Raw genomic sequence first — 27978 nt, 5'->3', positions numbered from 1 at the left:
TACATGCTAGGCTCGTCAAGTCAACCAAAGTGTTTCGCATGTGTAAATCTGGCTTACACCCGTTGTATGTGAATGTTAGAATCTATCACACCCGATCATCACGTGGTATTCGAAACAACGAACATTCGCAACGGTGCACAGTTAGGGGGAACACTTTTCTTGAAATTTCAGCAAGGGGTCATCTTATTTATGCTACCATCGTTCTAAGCAAATAAGATGTAAACATGACAAACATCACATGCAAATCATAAAGTGACATGATATGGCCAATATCATCTTGCGCCTTTTGATCTCCATCTTCGAGGCGCGGCATGATCACCTTCGTCACCGGCATGACACCATGATCTCCATCATCGTGTTTTCATGAAGTTGCCTCGCCAACTATTACTTCTACTACTATGGCTAACGGTTAGCAATAAAGCAAAGTAATTACATGGCGTTTTCATTGACACGCAGGTCATAAATAAATTAAGACAACTCCTATGGCTCCTGCCGATTGTCATACTCATCGACATGCAAGTCGTGATTCCTATTACAAGAACATGATCAATCTCATACATCACATATATCATTCATCACATCCTTTTGGCCATATCACATCACATAGCATACCCTGCAAAAACAAGATAGACGTCCTCTAATTGTTGCTGCATGTTTTACGTGGCTGCTATGGGTTTCTAGCAAGAATATTTCTTACCTATGCAAAACCACAAGGTGATATGCCAATTGCTATTTACCCTTCATAAGGACCCTTTTCATCGAATCCGATCCAACTAAAGTGGGAGAGACAGACACCCGCCAGCCACCTTATGCATCAAGTGCATGTCAGTCGGTGGAACCAGTCTCACGTAAGCGTACGTGTAAGGTCGGTCCGGGCCGCTTCATCCCACAATGCCACCAGATCAAGATAAGACTAGTAACGGTAAGCACATTGAACAAATCATCGCCCACAACTGCTTTGTGTTCTACTCGTGCATAGAATCTACGCATAGACCTAGCTCATGATGCCACTGTTGGGGAACGTAGCAATAATTCAAAAATTTCCTACGTGTCACCAAGATCAATCTAGGAGATACTAGCAATGAGAGAGAGGGAGTGCATCTTCATACCCTTGAAGATCGCTAAGCGGAAGCGTTCAAGAGAACGGGGTTGATGGAGTCGTACTCGTCGTGATCCAAATCACCAATGATCCTAGCACCGAACGAACGGCACCTCCGTGTTCAACACACGTACAGAACGTAGAGACGTCTCCTCCTTCTTGATCCAGCAAGGGGAGAGAAGAGGTTGATGGAGATCCAGCAGCACGACGGCGTGGTGGTGGAATCAGCGGGATCTCGGCAGGGCTTCACCAAGCACCAACGAGAGGGAGAGGTGTCACGGAGGGAGAGGGAGGCGCCAGGGACTTGGGTCCGGCTGCCCTTCCTCCCCCCCACTATATATAGGGCCCCTAGGGAGGGCGCCGGCCCTAGGAGATCCCATCTCCAAGGGGGGCGGTGGCCAAGGGGGACTTGCCCCCCAAGTCAGGTGGGGCGCCCCCCACCCCTAGGGTTTCCAACCCTAGGCGCAGAGGGAGGCCCATGGGGGGCGCACCAGCCCACCAGGGGCTGGTTCCCCTCCCACTTCAGCCCATGGGGCCCTCCGGGATAGGTGGCCCCACCCGGTGGACCCCCGGGACCCTTCCGGTGGTCCGGGTACAATATCGATTACCCCCGAAACTTTCCCGATGGTCAAAACTGGACTTCCTATATATAAATCTTCACCTCCGGACCATTCCGGAACTCCTCGTGACGTCCGGGATCTCATCCGGGACTCCGAACAACTTTCGGGTTACCGCATACTAATATCTCTACAACCCTAGCGTCACCGAACCTTAAGTGTGTAGACCCTACGGGTTCGGGAGACACGCAGACATGACCGAGACGACTCTCCGGTCAATAACCAACAGCGGGATCTGGATACCCATGTTGGCTCCCACATGTTCCACGATGATCTCATCGGATGAACCACGATGTCGAGGATTTAATCAATCCCGTATACAATTCCCTTTGTCTATCGGTATGATACTTGCCCGAGATTCGATCGTCGGTATCCCGATACCTCGTTCAATCTCGTTACCGGCAAGTCTCTTTACTCGTTCCATAACACATCATCCCGTGATCAACTCCTTGGTCACATTGTGCACATTATGATGATGTCCTACCGAGTGGGCCCAGAGATACCTCTCCGTTACACGGAGTGACAAATCCCAGTCTCGATTCGTGCCAACCCAACAGACACTTTCGGAGATACCCGCAGTGCACCTTTATAGCCACCCAGTTACGTTGTGACGTTTGGTACACCCAAAGCATTCCTACGGTATCCGGGAGTTGCACAATCTCATGGTCTAAGGAAATGATACTTGACATTAGAAAAGCTTTAGCATACGAACTACACGATCTTGTGCTAGGCTTAGGATTGGGTCTTGTCCATCACATCATTCTCCTAATGATGTGATCCCATCATCAACGACATCCAATGTCCATGGTCAGGAAACCGTAACCATCTATTGATCAACGAGCTAGTCAACTAGAGGCTTACTAGGGACATGGTGTTGTCTATGTATCCACACATGTATCTGAGTTTCCTATCAATATAATTCTAGCATGGATAATAAACGATTATCATGAACAAAGAAATATAATAATAACTAATTTATTATTGCCTCTAGGGCATATTTCCAACACTAGCTAGCTCACGCGTGTACCGCGGCCAGCCGGAGCTAGCTAGTTCACGACGGACATAGCCGGAGCTAGATAGCTAGCTCACGCGCATACCGCGGCCAGCTGAAGCTAGCTAGCCACGCGCGACCGCCGCTTGCTGCTGCTGCTTGCTGTCTCTCCCGCTTGTTGTCCACTGTTGTTGCTTACTACCGCCACCGCTGCTGCTTGTTATTGCTCCCGCTTGCCGCCGCCACCGCAGCTGCATGCCTCTGCTGCCGCTTGCCATTGTCGCCGTTGCTGCATGCCTACGCTCCGCTTACCACTGGCTGATGTGGCGTCGGGGCTACGAAAGAGAAACCGGCCAACACGCACAGAGCCACCGATGAGCTCGCCGGCAGGGATCTGATTGCTTTTTATTTTATTTTACAGGGACCCGATCGCTTTTAAAAAATTCTTTAAGGACCCGATTGCATTTCAAAAAAAATTTGGGCCCTCACTTGTCATAACCTGTCAATGGTTAACCTGACGAGTGGACCCCAGCTGTCATAAAACGCTTTAAAGTTTAATCACACATGAATTTGGGTTTTTTGGAACATCGAACCAATTGTGTAGTAGTTTTTTGAAAGATTAAGAAAAGTAGTAGTTTTTTGTAGCCATAGCCTGTAATGTGGTAGTTTTTTGTAGCCATAGCCTGTAATGTGGTGATTTTTTGCTATATACTCTTGCAAGGGAAGTACCTCGGTTTACCTAGCTATATTGGTCAGTCTAGGCAGAACTGTTTCGAGTATTTACAAGAGAAGATATGGGAGATCATGAAGGGTTGGAAAATAAAACTTCCCTCTAAAGCAGCAAAAGAGGTCCTAATCAAAGCAATGATCCAAGCTATACCGACATATGCCATGTCGTGTTTTGACCTCACAAAAGCTCTATGTGAGAGCATCAGCCATATGGTGTGTAATTTTTGGTGGGCTAACCAAGAAGATGAGGAGAAACATGATTGGGTAAGTTGGGAAAAGATGACGTTGCCGAAGAAGCAGGGTGGTCTGGGCTTTCGCGATCTACATGCGTTTAAGGTTGCCATGTTGGCACGTCAGGTGTGGCGTTTGATCCAAGTTCCGGAAAGTCTATGCGCACAAATTCTGCAAGCCAAGTACTTTCCCCATGGGGACGTCCTGAAGGCTACAACACAGCCGGGGATGAGCTATGTATGGAGGAGCCTGTTACAAGGTGTTCAGGTGATTAAGGCAGGGATTATCTGGAGGGTGGGATCAAGGAACAAATTAACATGTGGACGGATCCATGGCTGCCCTTAGATGACACACGGCGCCCACGTACCCTCTAGGGAGGACACTGTGATGGCCTGGCTTATTAGGGATGATAGACTACTCATATCAATAAGGAATTCCTTCTTTTTCGGAAGCCCATTCGGACAGAACTCCAAAGTTAAGCGTGCTCAGCTTGGAGTAGTGGCAGGATGGGTGACCGACCGGGAAGTTGCTCCCGGGTGCGCACGACTGAGGACAAAGTGCGCAGAAAAGACTAGTATTGATCTGTGGGGACAGTCTAGATCCCGTCAGGAGTAACGACCACCGGCGGGTGTGTCCGGGGTGTTACAAGTTGGTATTAGAGCCGACCCTCGCGGTTACACGGATGTTTGCGGACAGGTGCGCGGTCATGTTGTTCATGACGTTTGTGACCCGTCATGGCACACGGCATGGTACATGTACCGGACTGGATGCACAGACGTATGTGCCAAGAGGGAACGTTCTTGTGGCCCGACGAGGACGTCGGTTCCTCTGAGTGGGGTGTATGTGATGGCCTGGCTTATTAGGGATGATAGACTACTCATATCAATAAGGAATTCCTTCTTTTTCGGAAGCCCATTCGGACAGAACTCCAAAGTTAAGTGTGCTTAGCTTGGAGTAGTGTCAGGATGGGTGACCGGCCGGGAAGTTGCTCCCGGGTGCGCACGAGTGAGGACGAAGTGCGCAGAAAAGACTAGTATTGATCTGTGGGGCCAGTCTAGATCCCGACAGGAGTAACGACCACTGGCGGGTGTGTCCGGGGTGTTACAGACACCTTCTCACGCGAGTGTTTGATCTGATTTTTTTTAGGGTGAGTGTTTGATCTGATTGATCCTACCACGAACTACTGGGATGATGGTCTGGTGAGGCAAACTTCCTGTCCAGAGGATGCAAGTACAATCCTGACCATACTAATCTATGATCAATATGATGACTTTGTAGCTTGGCATTTCGACAGTAAGGATTGTTTTTCGGTCAGATCGGCTTATAGGGTGTACGTGCAGTTGTTGCAACAGAAAAAACACGGCAGGCAGGCGAAATTTCATTGAGACAAGAGGATAGATCAATCTTCTGGAGAGCCCTATGGAAAATTCAGTGCCCTCCAAGGGTCCACCAATTTATGTGGAGATTCGCACATAACAGCCATCCTACGTTCAGGAATATTGTACGAATTGGGGTCGAGTTGGATGCTAAATGCTTGCTGTGTCATCGGCAATTTGAGTATGGGGGCCACCTTTTTCTGCGCTGCAAGGAGGTGAAGAAAATATGGAGGAGCTCTGGGCTTGAATACGAGTATTTGACAAAAAACTACCACATTAGGGGTATCCGTCCCACAGAACTACCACTTTCAAAAAAGTGACTAATAACTACCGAAAATTTCAAATTTTGTGGCAAAAAACTACCAAGTCGTGTTGATCGTCCAGTTAGCTGTTTTAACCGCTTAACTGACAAGGATGGCCCACATGGCAGGCCGACGGCGGCCCTAACAGCTAACGGACGCCGCTCGCGGCCGTTAGTGGCCCGGCTCGATCGGAACCAGCCAGGGGCTAGATCAAAATGACCGACCGACCGGCCGACCCTCACTCACTCCTCTCCCCGAGCTCTCTCTTCTTCCTCTGTTTCCTCCGGCAACTGCGACGCGGCGGCGCAAGGATGCCTTCCTGGCCCAACAGCAACGAGACATCCGACACCGACGATGACGAGTACATGGATGAGTACAGCAGCATGCAAATGGAGTATTTTGTAAGTGAGCTCACTCTGTTCTATCCTATGCTAGGGTTAGGGTTAGGGTTTGAGCTCACTCTGCTCTTCCATGTAGTTCTTATGTGTGACGTGTGTGGCTGATATATATGGGGTTGATACTGCAGCAAACTCCTGACACGGTGATAGATCCAAGTTTGAGTGGGCTTGTGGTTGAATCTGACCGTAGGTGCATCCTGCACAGGCAGAGACCAGGCAGGTTTGTGGCATTTGAAGGGACTGACACTGGAAGGAGATTCATTGGATGTGCTACTACGGTAAGATCAACTAATTGTTAGTGGTTTTCATGTGTAGATTTATTTGGTGGTACATAGTGCAAACAACATTGATATTCTTGTTGTTTCAGTATCTGTTTACTGAAAATTGAAGTACAAAGCTGGTGTGGTGTTCATGTGTTAGCTAAATCTCTGATAGGAACTGAATTTAGGGAACATCTAAAATTGGTCTAACTGAATTTCTTTGTTACTGCATTCAGACAAACATTGATATGTATGTATGAATTATGTAACTGAATTTTACTGGATTTAGGTATCATTAATATTTCACTGCATTTTCAGGATGGTGTGAACTGTGGTGTTCTGGAGTGGGTAGATGCCCCTTGGCCAGTAATTCTGCAGAGGTGTTTAACCAAGCTGTGGGATATGTATCATGAGGAGAACCTTGGTAGAGTCCAAGACAAAGAAGCTCATGAGATAGAGGCTGAGAAACTGAAGAAGGAGCTGGATTCTCTTGCCAATCAGTACAGTCAGCTTGTGGATGATGTATCCAAGCTATTTGATTACCAGGATGGGAAGAAATCCCATGACATGGATTACACAAGCCAGGCAATCAATGAACTTAAGGAGAAGAAGCATCAGCTTGATGAGAAGGCAAAGATTGAGGTTCAAATGGAGAAGCTTAAGCTGAAGAAAGAACAGAGGTGCATCCTGCAGAGTCAAGCTGATATCATTCAAAACACCAGGAAGGCCATGAAGGAGATACAAGTGGAGAGAGACCTCCTTAAAGAAGAGAAGAAGAAGCTGGAGCATGTCATTTCTGAGCTACTGAAGGCTGGTCATGGGTGCAAGGAAAAGCTGGACAAGATCAAAGAAGTTGTCATGGAGGAGTGATTTTTTAGGCATGGTTGGTAAGTAAATATGAGGCCTTTATATATAACTGGCCTAGCAATGAAGGAGTCTGATGCAAATATGCATCTCAGTACTAATATTAGCTAATGAACTGCCTAAGCCTAAGAACTGTCTATGGTTTCAGATCATTTTGGTTGTGGTGTGGGGTGCTGTTATGGCCCTGATCTATAATGCTCTAAGATGATGTTATCTTTAATGCCCTGATGCTAAGTTAAGAACCTTATTATCTAAGCCTGCTGTAGTTTCTATCTGTCTTTTTTATCCTACCTGCAATATGGTCTTGAGAAGTTTGTTGTAACATTTCACACATTGCACAAACTTGGTAACACTGAACAAAGGTAGGTAGTTCACATAGGAGGCACCATAGGTAGCATTACATAGATAGCACAATACTTGCTAAAACTGAAGATTACTGACACTGACGAAACTGACATAGGTAGTTCAATTGACGAAACTGACATAGGTAGTTCAACTACTGACGAAACTGAATCTGAAACTTATACAGTTCAACTACTGACGAAAGTGAATCTGATACTTATAGTTTCAGATTCACTTAGTTGTCTGTCCTGCTAAGCGTCCGGATCGTCGTACCTCTTGCTTCGGTTGGGTGGGATTTGGCTGCACCTCCACCTCCTCTTCCTCTTCGTCTTCATCGATGACGATGATGGGAGGAGGACGGCGGCGAGCCTGCATAGCTGGCTGTGCGACGATCTGTAGGTCGTCGTCGTCTTCATGCACCTTCGCTATGTTTGCATTTGATGTAGCTTGTGCTGGAGTGACATAGCGGTGGACTGCCCACCGTTGCCCCTGCCCAGCATCGCCGGAGTCGGCCTCCTTCATTGCCCATAGGAGAATGTCGATGGGCATGACCACCTTACCTGGGTTTCCATAGTGCTGCTCCATGCGCTGCTTCTCCTCGCTAGTCACCTTCTTCCTCACTGCCTCTGCTGCATCTACCAGCCCAATAGCGCTGGTGTACCTCATGGCGACCTTCATGTAGTCGAGGAAGAGTTCTTGGTCGCCGCGTGCTGAACCAAGAAGCATGGCAACCCATCCCTTGCCAGTTGGGAATGGGTTTAGCCATGGGTCTAGGGAAGGGGAAGAGGAAGAACCAGCCATGATTGGAGCTAGGGAAAGGAGGAGTGGTTGTGGGTGCGGCAGAAGTGAGGTGGATAGGTGCTGGAGTAGTAGTTATATGGAGGAGTTAAGTGGGGGAGGTGTTGTGTGGCAGTGGAGTAGTAATAGTGAGCAGATTTTACTAGTCTGTACAGGTGGTAGATGTGCTATATTTAATGTTCACAGTTTCAGTGTGTTGAAACTTGTGATAATTTTCTGCCATTTCTCATCGGGAAAGTGAAAGTTAGGTAGCATGCTCTCAAACCAGATTCTCAAGTATTTACAAGACATTCATGAACGTAAAGCTGATTCATAAACTTAAACCAAATTTAGAAACATTCAGCAATGCTTAGATAGAATGATCTTTAACCAGATTCAGACATAGACAGACACTTTCAGTACCACGCATTAAAACGCATAAAACATAGATAGTTCGAGCTGATTTAAGCAAACTTAGTACTAATACAGACGACGAAGATGAAGATTATTTGCTGCCGCATCTCCATTGTTGCATGCTCTCTCACTCTGCAGACGACGAAGATGACGCCGCTCTGAACATTCAGAAGTAACAACAATAAGTGCAGGCAAATGTAGTATGAAGGAAGAAATTGTTGGAAATATGCCCTAGAGGCAATAATAAAAGTATTATTATTATATTTCCTTGTTCATGATAATTGTCTTTTATTCATGCTATAACTGTATTATCCGGAAATCGTAATACACGTGTGAATACATAGACCACAATATGTCCCTAGTGAGCCTCTAGTTGACTAGCTCGTTGTGATCAACAGATAGTCATGGTTTCCTGGCTATGGACATTGGATGTCGTTGATAACGGGGTCACATCATTAGGAGAATGATGTGATGGACAAGACCCAATCCTAAGACTAGCACAAAAGATCGTGTAGTTCATTTGCTAGAGCTTTGCCAATGTCAAGTATCTCTTCCTTCGACCATGAGATCGTGTAACTCCTGGATACCGTAGGAGTGCTTTGAGTGTATCAAACGTCACAACGTAACTGGGTGACTATAAAGGTGCACTACAGGTATCTCCGAAAGTATCTATTGTTTTATGCGGATCGAGACTGGGATTTGTCACTCCGTGTAAACGGAGAGGTATCTCTGGGCCCACTCGGTAGGACATCATCATATGCGCAATGTGACCAAGGAGTTGATCACGGGATGATGTGTTACGGAACGAGTAAAGAGACTTGCCGGTAACGAGATTGAACAAGGTATCGGTATACCGACGATCGAATCTCGGGCAAGTAAAATACCGCTAGACAAAGGGAATTGTATACGGGATCGATTGAGTCCTTGACATCGTGGTTCATCCGATGAGATCATCGTGGAACATGTGGGAGCCAACATGGGTATCCAGATCCCGCTGTTGGTTATTGACCGGAGAACGTCTCGGTCATGTCTGCATGTCTCCCGAACCCGTAGGGTCTACACACTTAAGGTTCGATGACGCTAGGGTTATAAAGGAAGCTTGTATGTGGTTACCGAATGTTGTTCGGAGTCCCGGATGAGATCCCGGACGTCACGAGGAGTTCCGGAATGGTCCGGAGGTAAAGATTTATATATGGGAAGTCCTGTTTTGGTCACCGGAAAAGTTTCGGGCGATATCGGTATTGTACCGGGACCACCGGGAGGGTCCCGGGGGTCCACCAAGTGGGGCCACCTGCCCCAGAAGGCTGCGTGGGCCATGTGTGGGAGGGGACCAGCCCCTAGGTGGGCTGGTGCGCCCCCCACAAGGGGCCAAGGCGCAAGGGAGAGTGGGAGGGGGCAAACCCTAGTCCAGATGGGCCTTAAGGCCCACCTAGTGGGCGCCTCCCCTCTCTCCCCCTCCTGGCCGCCGCCCCCTTTGCCATCTAGGGCTGGCCGCACCCCTTGGGGGTGGGAAACCCTAGAGGGGGGCGCAGCCCCTCTCCCCCTATAAATAGTGAGGCATAGGGCTGCCCATAACACGCGATTTGATCTCTCGTTAGTGCAGCCCTGCCCCTCTCCCTCCTCCTCTTCTCCCATGGTGCTTGGCAAAGCCCTGCGGGACTGCCACGCTCCTCCATCACCACCACGCCGTTGTGCTGCTGTTGGATGGAGTCTTCCTCAACCTCTCCCTCTCTCCTTGCTGGATCAAGGCGTGGGAGACGTCACCGGGCTGTACGTGTGTTGAACGCGGAGGTGCCGTCCGTTCGGCACTTGATCATCGGTGATCTGAATCACGACGAGTACGACTCCATCAACCCCGTTCACTTGAACGCTTCCTCTTAGCGATCTACAAGGGTATGTAGATGCAAACTCTCTTCCCTTCTACTCGTTGCTGGTCTCTCCATAGATAGATCTTGGTGTTACGTAGGAAATTTTTTGAATTTCTGCTACGTTACCCAACAGTGGTATCAGAGCTAGGTCTATTGCGTAGATTCTTTGCACGAGTAGAACACAAAGTAGTTGTGGGCGTTGATGTTGTTCAATATGCTTACCGTTACTAGTCCAATCTTGTTTCGACGGTATTGTGGGATGAAGCGGCCCGGACCGACCTTACACGTACTCTTACGTGAGACAGGTTCCACCGATTGACATGCACTTGGTGCATAAGGTGGCTAGCGGGTGCCAGTCTCTCCCACTTTAGTCGGAACGGATTCGATGAAAAGGGTCCTTATGAAGGGTAAATAGCAATTGGCATATCACATTGTGGTCTTGCGTAGGTAAGAAACGTTCTTGCTAGAAACCCATAGCAGCCACGTAAAACATGCAAACAACAATTAGAGGACGTCTAACTTGTTTTTGCAGGGTATGCTATGTGATGTGATATGGCCAAAAGAATGTGATGAATGATATGTGATGTATGAGATTGATCATGTTCTTGTAATAGGATTCACGACTTGCATGTCGATGAGTATGACAACCGGCAGGAGCCATAGGAGTTGTCTTTATTTTTTGTATGACCTGCGTGTCATTGAAGAACGCCATGTAAACTACTTTACTTTATTGCTAAACGCGTTAGTCATAGAAGTAGAAGTAGTCGTTGGCGTGACAACTTCATGAAGACACGATGATGGAGATCATGATGATGGAGATCATGGTGTCATGCCGGTGACGATGATGATCATGGAGCCCCGAAGATGAAGATCAAAAGGAGCAAAATGATATTGGCCATATCATGTCACTATTTGATTGCATGTGATGTTTATCATGTTTATACATCTTGTTTACTTAGGACGACGGTAGTAAATAAGATGATCCCTTACAAAATTTCAAGAAGTGTTCTCCCCTAACTGTGCACCGTTGCTACAGTTCGTCGCTTCTAAGCACCACGTGATGATCGGGTGTGATGGATTCTTACGTTCACATACAACGGGTGTAAGACAGTTTTACACAGCGAAAACACTTAGGGTTAACTTGACGAGCCTAGCATGTGCAGACATGGCCTCGGAACACGGAGACCGAAAGGTCGAGCATGAGTCGTATAGTAGATACGATCAACATGAAGATGTTCACCGGCGTTAACTAGTCCGTCTCACGTGATGATCGGACACGGCCTAGTTGACTCGGATCATGTGATCACTTAGATGACCAGAGGGATGTCTATCTGAGTGGGAGTTCATAAGATGAACTTAATTATCCTGAACATAGTCAAAAGACCTTTTGCAAATTATGTCGTAGCTCACGCTATAGTTCTACTGTTTTAGATATGTTCCTAAAGAAAATATAGTTGAAAGTTGATAGTAGCGATTATGCGATCAGTAGAAAGCTTATGTCCTTAATGCACTGCTCAGTGTGCTGAACCCCAAACGTCGTTTGTGGATGTTGCGAACATCGGACATACACGTTTTGATAACTACGTGATAGTTCAGTTAAACGGTTTAGAGTAGAGGCACCAAAGACGTTTTCGAAACGTCGCGGAACATATGAGATGTTTCGAGGGCTGAAATTGGGATTTCAGGCTCGTGCCCACGTCAAGAGGTATGAGACCTCCGACAATTTTCTTAGCCTACAAACTAAGGGAGAAAAGCTCAATCGTTGAGCTTGTGCTCAGATTGTCTGAGTACAACAATCACTTGAATCAAGTGGGAGTTGATCTTCCAGATGAAATAGTGATAGTTTCTCCGAAGTCATTACCACCAAGCTACTAGAGCTTCGTGATGAACTATAACATATCAGGGATAGATATGATGATCCTTGAGGTATTCGCGTTGTTTGACATCGCGAAAGTAGAAATCAAGAAGGAGCATCAATTGTTGATGGTTGGTGAAACCACTAGTTTCAAGAAGGGCAAGGGAACAAAGGGATACTTCATGAAACGGCAATTCAGCTGCTGCTCTAGTGAAGAAACCCAAGGTTGAACCCAAACCCGAGACTAAGTGCTTCTGTAATAAGGGGAACAGCCACTGGAGCAGAATTACCCTAGATACTTGGTAGATGAGAAGGCTGGCAAGGTCGATAGAAGTATATTGGATATACATTATGTTAATGTGTACTTTGCTAGTACTCCTAGTAGCACCAGGGTATTAGATACCGGTTCGGTTGCTAAGTGTTAGTAACTCGAAATAAAAGGCTACGGAATAAACGGAGACTAGCTAAAGGTGAGCTGACGATATGTGTTGGAAGTGTTTCCAATGTTGATATGATCAAGCATCGCACGCTCCCTCTACCATCGAGATTTGGTGTTTGCGTTGAGCATAGACATGATTGGATTATGTCTATCGCAATACGGTTATTCATTTAAAGAGAATAATGGTTACTCTATTTATTTGAATAATGCCTTCAATGGTCTTGCACCTAAAATGAATGGTTCATTGAATCTCGATCGTAGTGATACACATTTTCATGCCAAAAGATATAAGATAGTAATGATAGTACCACTTACTTGTGGCACTGCCATGTAAGTCATAATGGTATAAAACGCATGAAGAAGCTCCATGTTGATGGATCTTTGGACTCACTCGGTTTTGAAAAGTTTGAGGCATGCGAACCATGTCTATTGGTGTATATGCATGAAGAAACTCCATGCAAATGGATCGTTCGGACTCACTTGATTTTGAATCACTTGAGATATGCAAATCATACCACATGGGCAAGATGACTGAAAAGCCTCGTTTCAGTAAGATGGAACAAGATAGCAACTTGTTGGAAGTAACACATTTTGATGTGTGCAGTCCAATGAGTGCTGAGGCATGCAGTGAATATCGTTATGTTCTTACTTCACAGATGATTCGAGTAGATGTTGAGAATATTTACTTGATGAAACACAAGTCTGAATTATTGAATGGTTCAAATAATTTCAGAGTGAAGTAGAAGATCATTGTGACAAGAGGATAAAATGTCTATGATACGATCATAGAGATGAATGTCTGAGTTACGAGTTTTGGCACACAATTAAGACATTGTGGAAATTGTTTCACAATTAATACCGCCTGGAACACCATAGTGTGATGGTGTGTTCGAACATCATAGTTGCACCCTATTGGATATGGTGCGTACCATGATGTCTCTTATCGAATTACCACTATCGTTCATGGGTTAGGCATTAGAGACAGCCACATTCACTTTAAATAGGGCACCACGTAATTCCGATGAGATGACACCGTATGAATTATGGTTTAGAGAAACCTAAGTTGTCGTTTCTTAAAGGTTTGGGGCTATGACGCTTATGTGAAAAAGTTTCAGGTTGATAAGCTCGAACCCAAAGCGGACAAAATGCATCTTCATAGGACACCCAAACAGTTGGGTATACCTCCTAATTCAGATCCGAAAGCAATATGGATTGTTTCTTGAATCGGGTCCTTTCTCGAGGAAAAGTTTCTCTCGAAAGAATTGAGTGGGAGGATGGTGGAGACTTGATGAGGTTATTGTGTGGCAGGGCACAGGAAGTTGTTCCTGTGGCACCTACACCAATTGAAGTGGAAGCTTATGATATTGATCATGAAACTTCGGATCAAGTCACTCCCAAACCTCGTAGGATGACAAGGATGCGTACTACTTCAGAGTGGTACGTAATCCTGTCTTGAAGGTCATGTTGCTAGACAACAATGAACCTACGAGCTATGGAGAAGCGATGGTGGGACCGGATTCCGATAAATGGCTCGAGGCCATAAAATCCGAGAACGGATCCATGGACTTTGGCGGACTTGCCCGATGATCGGCAAGCCATTAAGATAAATGGATCTTTAAGAAGAAGACGGACGTGGATGGTAATGTCACCATCCATGAAGCTCGACTTGTGGCAAAAAGTTTTTTCACAAGTTCAAGGAGTTGACTACGATGAGATTTTCTCATCCGTAGCGATGCTTAAAGTCCGTCGGAATCATGTTAGCATTAGCTGCATTTATGAAATCTGGCAGATGGATGTCAAGACAAGTTTCCTTACCAGTTTTCGTAAGGAAAGGTTGTATGCAATACAATCAGAAAAGTTTTGTCGATCCTAAGGATGCTAAAAGGTATGCTAGCTCCAGCGATCCTTCTAAGGACTGGAGTAAGCATCTCGGAGTTGGAATGTACGCTTTGATGAGATGATCAAAGATTTTGGATTTATACAAAGTTTATGAGAAACTTGTATTTCCAAAGAAGTGAGTGGGAGCACTATAGAATTTCTGATGAGTATATGTTGTTGACATATTGATGATCAGAGATGAAGTAGAATTTCTAGAAAGCATATAGGGTTATTTGAAAGGTGTTTTTCAATGGAAAGCCTGGATTAAGCTACTTGAACATTGAGCATCAAGATCTATAAGGATAGATCAAAATGCTTAATAATACTTTCAAATGAGCACATACCTTGACATGATCTTGAAGGTGTTCAAGATGGACCAGTCAAAGAAGGAGTTCTTGCCTGAGTTGTAAGGTACGAAGTTAAGACTTAAAGCTCGACCTCGGCAGAATAGAGAGAAAGGACGAAGGTCGTCCCCTATGCTTTAGACGTAGGCTCTTCAGTATGCTATGCTGTGTACCGCACCTAAAGTGTGCCTTGCCATGAGTCAGTCAAGGGGTACAAGAGTGATCCAAGAATGGCTCACAGGACAGCGGTCAAAGTTATCCTTAGTAACTAGTGGACTAAGGAATTTTTCTCGATTATGGAGGTGGTAAAAGAGTTCGTCGTAAAGGTTACGACGATGCAAGCTTGACACCTATCCGGATAGCTCTGAGTAGAGAGACCGGATACATATAATGGAGCAACAATTTAGAATAGCTCCAAGTAGAACAGTTATTTGGAACAGCTCCAAATAGAGCATGGTAGCTGCATCTAGGAGATGACATAGAGATTTGTAAAGCACACATGGATCTGAAAGGTTCAGACCCGTTGACTAAAACCTCTCTCACAAGCAACATGATCAAACATAAAACTCATTGAGTGTTAATCACATAGTGATGTGAACTAGACTACTGACTCTAGTAAACTCTTGGGTATTAGTCACATGGCGATGTGACCTGTGAGTGTTAATCACATGGCGATGTGAACTAGATTATTGACTCTAGTGCAAGTGGGAGACTGTTGGAAATATGCCCTAGAGGCAATAATAAAAGTATTATTATTATATTTCCTTGTTCATGATAATTGTCTTTTATTCATGCTATAACTGTATTATCCGGAAATCGTAATACACGTGTGAATACATAGACCACAATATGTCCCTAGTGAGCCTCTAGTTGACTAGCTCGTTGTGATCAACAGATAGTCATGGTTTCCTGGCTATGGACATTGGATGTCGTTGATAACGGGATCACATCATTAGGAGAATGATGTGATGGACAAGACCCAATCCTAAGACTAGCACAAAAGATCGTGTAGTTCATTTGCTAGAGCTTTGCCAATGTCAAGTATCTCTTCCTTCGACCATGAGATCGTGTAACTCCTGGATACCGTAGGAGTGCTTTGGGTGTATCAAACGTCACAACGTAACTGGGTGACTATAAAGGTGCACTACAGGTATCTCCGAAAGTATCTATTGTTTTATGCGGATCGAGACTGGGATTTGTCACTCCGTGTAAACGGAGAGGTATCTCTGGGCCCACTCGGTAGGACATCATCATATGCGCAATGTGACCAAGGAGTTGATCACGGGATGATGTGTTACGGAACGAGTAAAGAGACTTGCCGGTAACGAGATTGAACAAGGTATCGGTATACCGACGATCGAATCTCGGGCAAGTAAAATACCGCTAGACAAAGGGAATTGTATACGGGATCGATTGAGTCCTTGACATCGTGGTTCATCCGATGAGATCATCGTGGAACATGTGGGAGCCAACATGGGTATCCAGATCCCGCTGTTGGTTATTGACCGGAGAACGTCTCGGTCATGTCTGCATGTCTCCCGAACCCGTAGGGTCTACACACTTAAGGTTCGATGACGCTAGGGTTATAAAGGAAGCTTGTATGTGGTTACCGAATGTTGTTCGGAGTCCCGGATGAGATCCCGGACGTCACGAGGAGTTCCGGAATGGTCCGGAGGTAAAGATTTATATATGGGAAGTCCTGTTTTGGTCACCGGAAAAGTTTCGGGCGATATCGGTATTGTACCGGGACCACCGGGAGGGTCCCGGGGGTCCACCAAGTGGGGCCACCTGCCCCAGAAGGCTGCGTGGGCCATGTGTGGGAGGGGACCAGCCCCTAGGTGGGCTGGTGCGCCCCCCACAAGGGGCCAAGGCGCAAGGGAGAGTGGGAGGGGGCAAACCCTAGTCCAGATGGGCCTTAAGGCCCACCTAGTGGGCGCCTCCCCTCTCTCCCCCTCCTGGCCGCCGCCCCCTTTGCCATCTAGGGCTGGCCGCACCCCTTGGGGGTGGGAAACCCTAGAGGGGGGCGCAGCCCCCTCTCCCCCTATAAATAGTGAGGCATAGGGCTGCCCATAACACGCGATTTGATCTCTCGTTGGTGCAGCCCTGCCCCTCTCCCTCCTCCTCTTCTCCCATGGTGCTTGGCGAAGCCCTGCGGGATTGCCACGCTCCTCCACCACCACCACGCCGTTGTGCTGCTGTTGGATGGAGTCTTCCTCAACCTCTCCCTCTCTCCTTGCTGGATCAAGGCGTGGGAGACGTCACCGGGCTGTACGTGTGTTGAACGCGGAGGTGCCGTCCGTTCGGCACTTGATCATCGGTGATCTGAATCACGACGAGTATGACTCCATCAACCCCGTTCACTTGAACGCTTCCGCTTAGCGATCTACAAGGGTATGTAGATGCAAACTCTCTTCCCTTCTACTCGTTGCTGGTCTCTCCATAGATAGATCTTGGTGTTACGTAGGAAAATTTTTGAATTTCTGCTACGTTACCCAACAGAAATAAGTTTAGAGACATACATAAACAGAAAACACAGAGCAAGCAGAGAACATGCGGAGAACTAATCCTCTCTTCCTTCGAATGCAGCCAACATCCTAGTCCACCGAGTCCTTGTTACTTGGAATCAATGGAAGCTTGCCCTATCTCTTGCCCACCAGATGACAAGGTCATCTGTGATGTGCGTTCCTTCTAGGAACGCCTCATTGAACTACTTGACATCGTTGGCATTACGTTCTGCCATAATCCTAGCAGCCAGCCTCCGTCGTCGCTCCAGCGCACGCGCTCTACGATTGGCCCTCGCAGCAGCCCTATCAACCTCCTCATGGTCATCCACTACCTCTCCTAATGTTGGATCCATCTCTGGCTGAACTAGGGTCCGCGTGCTTCCGCGGCGACTAGGTTTTGGGCTAGGGGAAAGATGTTGTACGATCGCTGCGTCTTTTGTAGACAAAATGGTAGGCTTGGGAGGGGGGGTGGGTAGAGAGATCCAATAACCGAGCCCAGTACCAGGCCCAAATTAATAAAGCATAACAGGGCAGCAGGCCCATCTTAGACAAGTTCAGTTTCACACAAGTTCAGTTTCAGACAAGTTCAGACAAGTGCAGAAAGTAAGAGCAGAAACTAAGAGCAGAAACTAAGTTCAGAAACTAAGTTCAGACTTACCATTAGTTACCACTTTCATAGAAGTAGCCCTTCAATTTGGAGCTTGGATACCTCTTCCTTTTGGTCCCTGCCAAACCTTGTGCAGAAGTTGTGGCAGATCTTGGTGCACTGAAACCAGAATTTCTCCCTCTACCTGCAGGCCTGCCCCTTCTTGATGTACCAACAGGGGCTGGTGCTGATGCAGAAGGTCCTGGAGCAGAATGTGATGCTCTATTTGCTGTTGCAGCAGGGATTGATATGGTAGGATTGACTCTTCTTCCAGTTGTAGCATGGCCTTGAGCTGGTGCAGCTGGTGTATCTGCATAAACTGCCCTGTTTTCCTGCATTCAAGAACCAGGACACATTTAGTGAGGTAAATACCATGGAAAAAGGAAACTTGTAAGTCATGTAATTACCTAATGTTTGTTTTTCCTCATCTGAAGCTTAGGCCTCAGAGCCTTCTGGCAACTTGTATACTTGTGTCCTTCTAGCCCACAGTTGCTACATGTTATAGTCCCCATTCTACTACTATCTCTTGGACCTGGAACTTCAAACTGCCCTTTCCTCCTTGCAGTTTGTTTTTTCCCTGCCTTTTCTTTAAAAACAGGAGGCTCAATGTCTGGTGTGTTTGTTTGAGGCCAGCAATTTGGACCAGGGACAGGGTATATAATTTCTTTGTATGTCTCAAAATATAATGTCTTCTTGAAAAATTCACTAACATAGTCCTCAGGATGCAGTTTTTGCTTTGTCATTGCAGATATGGCATGACTGCAAGGTACTCCTGACATGTTCCATCTCTTGCAATCACAGGTACATTTTTCCATGTCAATAGAATATTGTTTTTCTTTGCTGGTAACTTGCCATATTGTTTCACTTGCTCTATCAGCCTGGCAATACTTGGCATATTTCTTGTTCTCTTCTAAAATCTCTGCATAATTGGGTGTGATTGTCCACCTGCTAATCTGTAACTTCTCTCTGGTCTGCTGCCTCTTGATCATCTGCTTGGTCCTAATCCCTTCAAACATTGTCCTTATAGGCTTAGCCCTAACATCCAGTATCATCTTGTTGAACACTTCACTCAGGTTGTTCACCACTAGATCTATTTTGCATGTATGATCCATAGCAAACCTAGCCCAAGCAGAAGCATCAATCTTTTTTAGCCATTTCCAAGCATCCTCACACTGTGCTTCCAAATCTGCCATCCCTAATTCATGACCATGTTTTGTGTAAGAGTAGCTAGCCTGGTCCACACATTTCTTTAGTTCCTGCCCCCTAAATCCAGCTGCTTGGAAATTTGCATATATGTGCCTAAGATAGTACCTTTGAGGTGAATCAGGGAATACCTCATTTATTGCCTTAAGCAAGCCCTGTGCATTAACAAATTAGTAATGCACATGATCAAACTTAAATAATTCCAATAGTTACTAAAACAACATTTATCTAACATATTTGTGCATAAGACACTAACCTTTTGCCTGTCAGATATGATGGTGTATGTTCCAAACTTGTTGCCACTACCAATGCAACATCTCAACTGAGTTAAAAACCAAGTCCAACTCTCTCCGTCTTCCTTGTCAACCACACCAAAAGCTATGGGGTAGATGTTGTTGTTGTTGCCATCCCTTCCTGTGGCTGCAAGTATTTGTTGTCCAGTGGTTAACTTGATGAAGCATCCATCAAGACCTGGATTAAGTGACAAATTAGCTACAACATAGAACTACTAGGAAACCACTAATTAATAACAGTTAAATCTTCAAAATTACCTATAAATGGTCTGCAACCATTAAGGAAACCTTCCTTTGAAGCTGCTAAACAGTAGAAAAGATACTTGAATCTAGGAGTAGGTGCTGGGTTTTCTGGATCTTCAAATGTTGTCACTATACACCTGCTCCCAGGGTTTGTATCAAGAACAGCTTGAAGATAATCTCTTAACCTCAAATACTGCTGCTTGTGATCACCTTGCACCACATCAACAGCCTTCCTCCTTGCCCTATATGCCACACTCCTTGACACATCCACTGAAAACTTGGTCTTTGTCTTTTTAATTAATGCATCCACAGGAGATCTAATGTCTTCTCTCAATGCTTCCTGTACTGATCTGGACAACCACTTTGTAGTAACCTTTGTGGACTCTGCACATGCTCCACAAGTGTGCACAATATCACACTTCTTGATGCAGAAAGTTTTCTCATGAGCTATTTTAGAGGCAGTGATATAAAAATCACATCCTTGTGCTCTCTCTGAGCACCAAACAATAATCCTATCTGGGGCATTTCTATGGAATTGAAAGTTCCTCAATGTCCTAATGTGAAAATCCCTAAGTGCATCTCTGTACTCATAAACACTGGTGAAGCACAATCCCTTACAAAACTGATCTTCTGGGTTTGGTAGTTTGGGATTGAACCATACCCTTTCCTTCAACTTCATATTCCTTCTCTTCCTACCACTTGGTAGTTTATAGGATCCTTCAGGCTCATCTTCTTCATCACTAATGCCATAATCATCAGGAAAACATTTTTCATCAGCTTCAGGCAACCAATCTGGTTTTTCGATTTTCTCAGCATCATTGTGTGATCTAATTGTTGGACCAGGATTTCTCACTGGCTTTAGTTTTTGTGTCATTGGTCTATCTTCATCATCAGATGAAGAAACTGCTTGCAGTTCCACACTGTTGCCATCTGAATCAGACAGAAATTCTGATACATCAGTGTCACCTTCAAAATGATTGAGGTCAGCTTCTCTTTGAAGAATACTTTTCTTAAGCTCTTCCTTTCTGTCCATGCTTGTATCCACCAACTTAGTGCAACTTTGTTGGGTGTTAATGCAATGATCAACAAAATAATAATCTCTGTTTTCATCTGCATTACACAGCTCATTTTCTCTCACAACTCTTATGTTCACACCCTTTTCATTTAGAGTGGGGAGCAACATCTGCTGCACATCATCTTCAGAAGATATTTTCTCTAAGCCTTCTATCCCTTTATGAGCATCACTAATATAGTACATATAATCATCAGAGCAGCAACCCTCACTCCTAATAAGAGATATCAGAGTCACAAATGATATGTCTGACTGGTACATGTTTCTAACAACAGAATCTCTGCTTTCTAAATGGAACAAAATTCCCCATTTTGGGTCATCAATACTGGACAAAAATAGAATGAATTATTATAAAGAATGCACACTGCTAAAGTTTCTAACAATTTGCAATTACTCTGTTATTATACATTAAGGGAAATTGACCAAAATACATCCTGTCAATAAAACTGAAAAGGAAGAAGATATGTTGTACCTACCGCCTCCCGCACGAGGAAGCTTGCGCCGACCACGAGGTGCACTTCTTGTCGTCGTCGGTGGTGGAGCCGCCGCCAACTCCTGGGATGGCTTGTCGGTGGTTGAGCCGCCGCCGCCGCCAACTCCAGATTCAGGTTGTTGGGTCGCAAAGCTAGAGCTTCCTAGCCACGTATCGACCTCCGAAAGGTCGACGCGGCCCCCAACTACGTCAGGAGGTTGGCCGCCGAACAAATCGCCGTCGGGGTTTGGATCCACCGCCGCCATTACCACCGCCGCCTAGGAATACAGAGGAGAGAGCTCGGGGAGAGAGATGTGGTTCGGCCGGTCAGCCGGTCGGTCAGTCGTTTTGACCTAGCCCCTGGCTGGTTCCGACCGAGCCGGGCCACTAACGGCCGCAAGCGGCGTCCGTTAGCCATTAGGGCCGCCGTCGGCCTGCCATGTGGGCCATCCCTGTCAGTTAAGCGGTTAAAACGGCTAACTGGACGATCAACGCGACTTGGTAGTTTTTTGCCACAAAATTTGAAATTTTCGGTAGTTATTAGTCACTTTTTTGAAAGTGGTAGTTCTGTGGGACGGATACCCCTAATGTGGTAGTTTTTTGTCAAATACTCGCTTGAATACACTAGGCAGCAACTTCTTACTTGTGCGTCGCCAAAAGAACTACTCGGTTCTTCCAACATCTATATGACCATGTTCCTGCTACTAGGCGTGAGATCTCCGGCTCCGGTCGTCTTTGGTCTCCGCCGCCGCAGGGTTCGGTTGTTGCCTTCTCTGACGCTGCCGTGTCGGAAGAGCTGGGAAAATCTGCTGTGGGCGTGGTGATGCTTGACCATGAGGGCCGTTGCGTGGCCGCGTGCTCGGAGCCCCTATCGGGCGCACTGTCTCCTGAGATGGTGGAGGCCATGGCGCTTCGACGTGCTATCATCGTGGCTCGGGAGGAGGGCTTCTCCAATGTCTCCTTCAACACTGATTGTCTCTCGGTGGTGCAGCGTCTCTCGTCTTCCCTCACTGATCGCTCGGCGGTGGGGTCTGTTCTCTCGGAGGTGAAGATCTTGGCTAACGGTCTTTCTTCTGCTCGCTTTCAGCATGTTCGTCAGCATTGTAATGTTTTAGCTCATATCCTAGCTAGATCTAGTTTGAACTCTTCTAGTTTTTGTTTTTTCCGTTCTGCTCCGGATTGCATCCGGGAGACTTTGTATAAGTTTGTTGCTTAATCAATAAAGGCCGACGCTTCTCTCAAAAAGAAAGAACTACTCGGTGCGGTTTTTAAGCTTCCCCAAGCTACCAAACTACGGACAGTCTGCCTATTATGGTCCTGGTGGTCGGAGAGAAATGCTGCAAATCACCAAAAGAAAAGGCTCTCAGCCGAGGAGTTCCAAGCTCGAGTTGGTTTCCAAACTACTGAATGGACTTATCTTGGTCGTAAGGAGGAAAAGAACCCTGTTGTCCAAACACCAAAGTGGGCCGCTCCTCCACCGGAGTTCATAAAGGTAAATATTGATGCGTCGTACAGGCCTGACGAGAACGCTGGAGGCTGGGGGATCATTGCACGCGATAGTTCAGGAGAGGTAGTCATGGCAGCGGCAGATAAGCTCAAGAATATTTCCTGTGCGTTACACGCGGAGTCTGAAGCACACCACTGCTTAGAGCTATCAATATAGCTGTATCTTTTGGCATGGGCCGTGTTCTTTTTGAGACGGATTGCATCAACTTGCAGCAAGCGGTCAACTCTACTACCCAAGATCGTGGACCTCTTGGTGTGCTGTTCCGGGAAGCAAAATTTCAGCTTCAGCTAGGCTTCATCGAGTACAAAATCATGTACTGTCCTAGAACTTGTAATACCCCAGCACATGTGTTGGCAGGAGTTGGGTCGAATGATGAGTTTGTAGGCCAACATATCTGGCATAGTGACCTCCCGGTCGATGTATTCTGTGCTGTGACCGCCGATTTGATCGGTCTCTCGTAACTTTTGGAATGCAAGGTGTTCCTGATAAAAAAAAAACCATCGGCCGTCTGCTAAGGAGTCCGTTTCGAACAGGGCTAGCCTTGGGACGAGTATATGTACGACACGGCACCCCGGAGCACCCGGCCTACACTATCCACACCCTCGGAATCGATCGATCTTGACGGAGGAGGCTTCGATCCCGATGGAGAACGAGGCGGCGCCTGCTGGCGGTGCTGCAGACCCCGATTGGTTGAGGCTCGACCTGTATCTGGTTGACGGGTATGGGTTCAAGGAGCAGAGGATGGTGAAGATGGACCATCGGAACGGCTACATCAAGTGGCTGCTCGAGTGGGACAAGAATCCTCGCCCTCCCCTGCCCAACCTCTCTGAGGAGTGCCGCGAGGCCATGGACGCCATCAAGGCTCAGCGCGACCACGACGAGAGGGTCCTTGCTGATTTCAAGCGCGACGGCTACGCATACGTCCAGGTCGATGTCTTCAACGACGACGACCCAAGGGCCAACCTCCCTGACCACCACTACGACATCATCTACAGTGACGAAGAAACTTGATCTACTGAGCAACATCTATCTCTCTCTATATGACTATATCCATCAATTCGTAGTCCTCCTGGGCATTCTATTGCGTCTTAAGTTTATGTTTTTGTAACCCGGCAAGCTATAGTGTTTTCCCATTGCTATTTGTATGCCACTCATGTTACTGAATCTCTTAGTTACGTTGCTCTTCAATTCGGGGATTGCATTGGTCACTAATCTTGGCAGGGTATCTGGGTATGGCTCATTGTGAGCAAAGTTATATATAATTTGTTCCAGTAATCTTTTTGGAGGTCTGAGATGTGTTCTACACTTGTACTTCTACTGCAGAACAGAACATCTATCAGGAGAGCATCGCCACAATCTGGATTACCAAAAGGACGTGTTTGTTTCACAGTTTTTCGCCCGAAAACCGTCACCTACGTTGGTTGAGCTAGGATGGAATTGAAATATTTATTCCGTGCTATACAAAATTGATTACGCCACCTTTTGGTAACAAAAGCCAATGCATGTTGTTGATTTCCAATTGCCTGATTGCTGCACCTTAAGCTGCACAGGGTCATAGTTGTTCATGTTTCACTAGTAGAAAACAGGGCTTTGGTCCAGGCCGGGTCAGCCCATTAGTCCCGGTTCAGTTCAGAACCGGGACTAATGGGGGCATTGGTCCCGGTTCGTGAGCCCAGGGGGCCGGCCGGGCCACGTGGGCCATTGGTCCCGGTTCATATGGACCTTTTGGTCCCGGTTGGTGGGATGAACCGGGACCAATGGGCCTCGTTCCTGGCTTACAACCATTGGTCCCGGTTCGTGCCTCAAATCAGGACTAAAGGTTAGACCTTTAGTCCCGGTTTGAGGCACGAGGGTTGAGACCTTTAGTCCCGGTTCGTGCCACGAACCGGTACTAAAGGTTCCATTTTCAAACTCTACCACCCCCACACCCCCACACCCCCCCCCCCCCCCCCCCCGTGGATCGCCTTTCAGATTTGAAAAAAATAAAAGAAAATGATGGAAATGTCAAAAAAATAAAAGAAAATAAGTTTCCCATGTGATATGTGGTCTAGTTGTTGGGAAAATTTGCAAATGTGAATTTTGACTTCATTTGCAAAATCTCTCCGAAATTTGTAAAAATGGGCATAACTTTTGCATACTAACTCGGATGAAAACGTTTTTTATATGAAAAATCATCTACTCGAAAAGTTACATCCGAATTTAACGGGGGAACCTCGTTAAACATTTTCAAAATCCTCAAAAACCTAATAGAAAAAAGTTACGAGGCTTTTAAGATCTAGAGTGAAAAAAATCGAAAAAAAATCAAACAGTGGGCAAACTGTGGTCAAACAATGGTCAAACTAATTATTCTAGAATATTAGTGTTACTAAATAATTATTTCTGTTATTTCAATTTTGGTCAAACTGTGGTCAAACTATGGTCAAACAATGGTCAAACTAATTATTCAAGAAATATTAGTGTTACTAAATAATTATTGTTTTTTAAAATAATAGTTTCAAAATAAAACTATGAAATGTGTCACTTCATGCTCAAGCAAAATTCCTGAAGGTTAATAGGATTGACATCTTAGTATTGTCAGGAAAACAACAAGTGCAGACTTGGAGCGAGGGAGAATAGAACCCGAAAGTTAAGCGTGCTCAGGCTGGGGGAGTGGGAGGATGAGTGACCGTTCGGGAAGTTAGATGATTTGGAATGATGAGGGGTGATTAGAGGATAAATTGAGAAGTGATGAGGGGTGGTGATTACAGACTAGAGGTTAAAATAATTCAGAAATTTGAAAATCATAAAAATTCAAAAAAAATTCAAATAAAACCATAAAATTTCCTTTAGTCCCGGTTGGTTTTACCAACCGGGACTAAAGGTGGAGCTCCACGTGGCCGCGCCCTTTAGTCCCGGTTCTGGATTGAACCGGGACTAAAGGGTTAGGCATTAGTACCGACACTTTAGTCCCGGTTCCAGAACCGGGACTAAAGGCCCTTATGAACCGGGACAACAGGCCCTTTTTCTACCAGTGTTTCCCCCGCCAAAAAAAGTTGTTCATGTTATGTTGGTATGTGCAGTGGGATTGATGCAGGGAAATAGTCCTCACGGTCCTTACAATCCATGTTTCCTTCCTATGATCCGAGAAGATTTCTTGAAGAAATCCGTCGGGCCGTGAGCCCTTGGATCGAGCGCAATCAAGCGTCCAGTGACAACTTCGTCTGGCGATGGGGTCGCCCTTTCGGCCGAAACACGCACGCCACTAGCCCCAAGGCTGTCACAACCAAGCAATATCCCCGCCCCAGCGCAATCACAACCAACAGCCCACTGCCGCACCAATCAGCATGTTGTGGAAGCACCAGCCATGTTTTGCACAGCGCTGGCGAAGCACCGGCCATGTTGTCGAAGCAACAGTCTCGGCAATGAGCATGCTGCGGAAGCACGGCGAAGCACTGGCCATTTTGGCGCATCACCGGCGAAGCACTGACTATGTTACCGCAGCACCCGCGAAGCACCGGCCATGTTGTCGAAGCAACAGCCGCAACAACGAGCATGTTGCGGAAGCACGGCGAAGCACCGGCCATGTTGGCGCAACACCAGCGAAGTACCGACTACGTTGCCGCAACACCGGCTATGTTGTCGAAGCGGCGGCCGCACCAAAGAGCATGCCGCGGAAAGCACCGGCTATGTTGCCGCAATACCAGAAAAGCACCGACCATGTAACAGCAGCACCGGCGAAGCACCAACTATGCTGCCGCAGCACTGACCATGTCGTCAAAGTAGTGGCCGCCACAACGAGCATGCCCCGGAAGCACCGACTATGTTACCGCAACACCGGAGAACCGGCCATATTGCCGAAGCAGTGGCTGCGACATTGGTGAGACCAGCGAGCTCGCAGCACCAGTCATGTTGCCGAAGCAGCATCCGCAAGATGGGAGATGTTGCAACTCGGCGAGCTAGGAGTGCAAGCACCCAGCAGCACGGCCCGGAGCGCCGACGCCAGCAGCACGAGCATGTTGCCAAAGCAGCGCCCGTAACATGAAGGATGTTGAGTTGGTCGCTTGATGGCAGCTGGTTTGTAGCAGCGGGCGCGCTTACAAACCGCAAATGGGTCGGTTGCAACTGTCAAGAAAGAGAGAGATACACGTGAGAGACACAAAGCAGAAGAAGAGGCAGCGAACCATCATGTGGTTGGATGGTTAGAGAGACCGTGGTATCCCCAACCCATTAGGGTTCAAATCCTGGTGCTCACCATCGACGACGAAGTGCCTACGGTGACTTCGTAAATTTCAAAATGATATGTCGGCTCAGTCTTTCAGAGGTGCTTATAGGAACAGGGTGTGCGTGTGTGTTTTCACAGGGGTGACTGCATGCGTGTGTATATGAGCGCTTGTGTCTGATGTTCAAAAAAAGAAGAAGAGGCAGCGACTCAAGCAGCGGGACGAGACTTGCCTGCTCCTTAAGCGTGCGCCCATCCGTGCTTCCGCCTACGTGGCTTGATTTGATTGGAACAAAATAAGACCCGACCCCATCCCCTTAAAATCAGAGGGGAAGATGATTATATTAGAAAGGAAAAAGAAAAAAAGACAGCCGTAGGATGGGATGGGAGCACGGATGGGAGCATGGGAAGGTAGCAGGCAAGCCGGATCCCAAGCAGCGGACGAGACTTGCCTGCTCCTTAAGCATGCGCCCATCCGTGCTCCCGCCTACGTGGCTTGATTTGATTGGAACAAAATAAGACCCGGCCCCACCCCCTTAAAATCAGAGGGGAAGATGATTAGATTAGCAAGGAAAAAGAAAAAAAGACAGCCGTAGGATGAGATGGGAGCACGGATGGGAGCATGGGAAGGGAGAAGGCAAGCCGGATCCCAAGCAGCGGACGAGACTTGCGTGCTCCTTAAGCGTGCGCCCATCCATGCTCCCGCCTACGTGGCTTGATTTGATTGGAACAAAATAAGACCCGGCCCCACCCCCTTAAAATCAGAGGGGAAGATGATTAGATTAGAAAGGAAAAAGAAAAAAAAGACAGTCGTAGGATGAGATGGGACCATGGATGGGACCATGGGAAGGGAGCAGGCAAGCCGGATCCCAAGCAGCGGACGAGACTTGCCTGCTCCTTAAGCGTGCGCCCATCTGTGCTCCCGCCTACGTGGCTTGATTTGAATGGAACAAAATAAGACCCGGCCCCACCCCCTTAAAATCAGAGGGGAAAATGATTAGATTAGAAAGGAAAAAAGAAAAAAAGACAGCCGTAGGATGAGATGGGAGCACGGAT

The sequence above is a fragment of the Triticum aestivum genome, chromosome 7A (genome assembly GCF_018294505.1).
Source record: "Triticum aestivum cultivar Chinese Spring chromosome 7A, IWGSC CS RefSeq v2.1, whole genome shotgun sequence".
In the NCBI taxonomy this organism is placed as follows: Eukaryota; Viridiplantae; Streptophyta; class Magnoliopsida; order Poales; family Poaceae; genus Triticum; species Triticum aestivum.
This window is presented reverse-complemented; position numbering follows the sequence as displayed.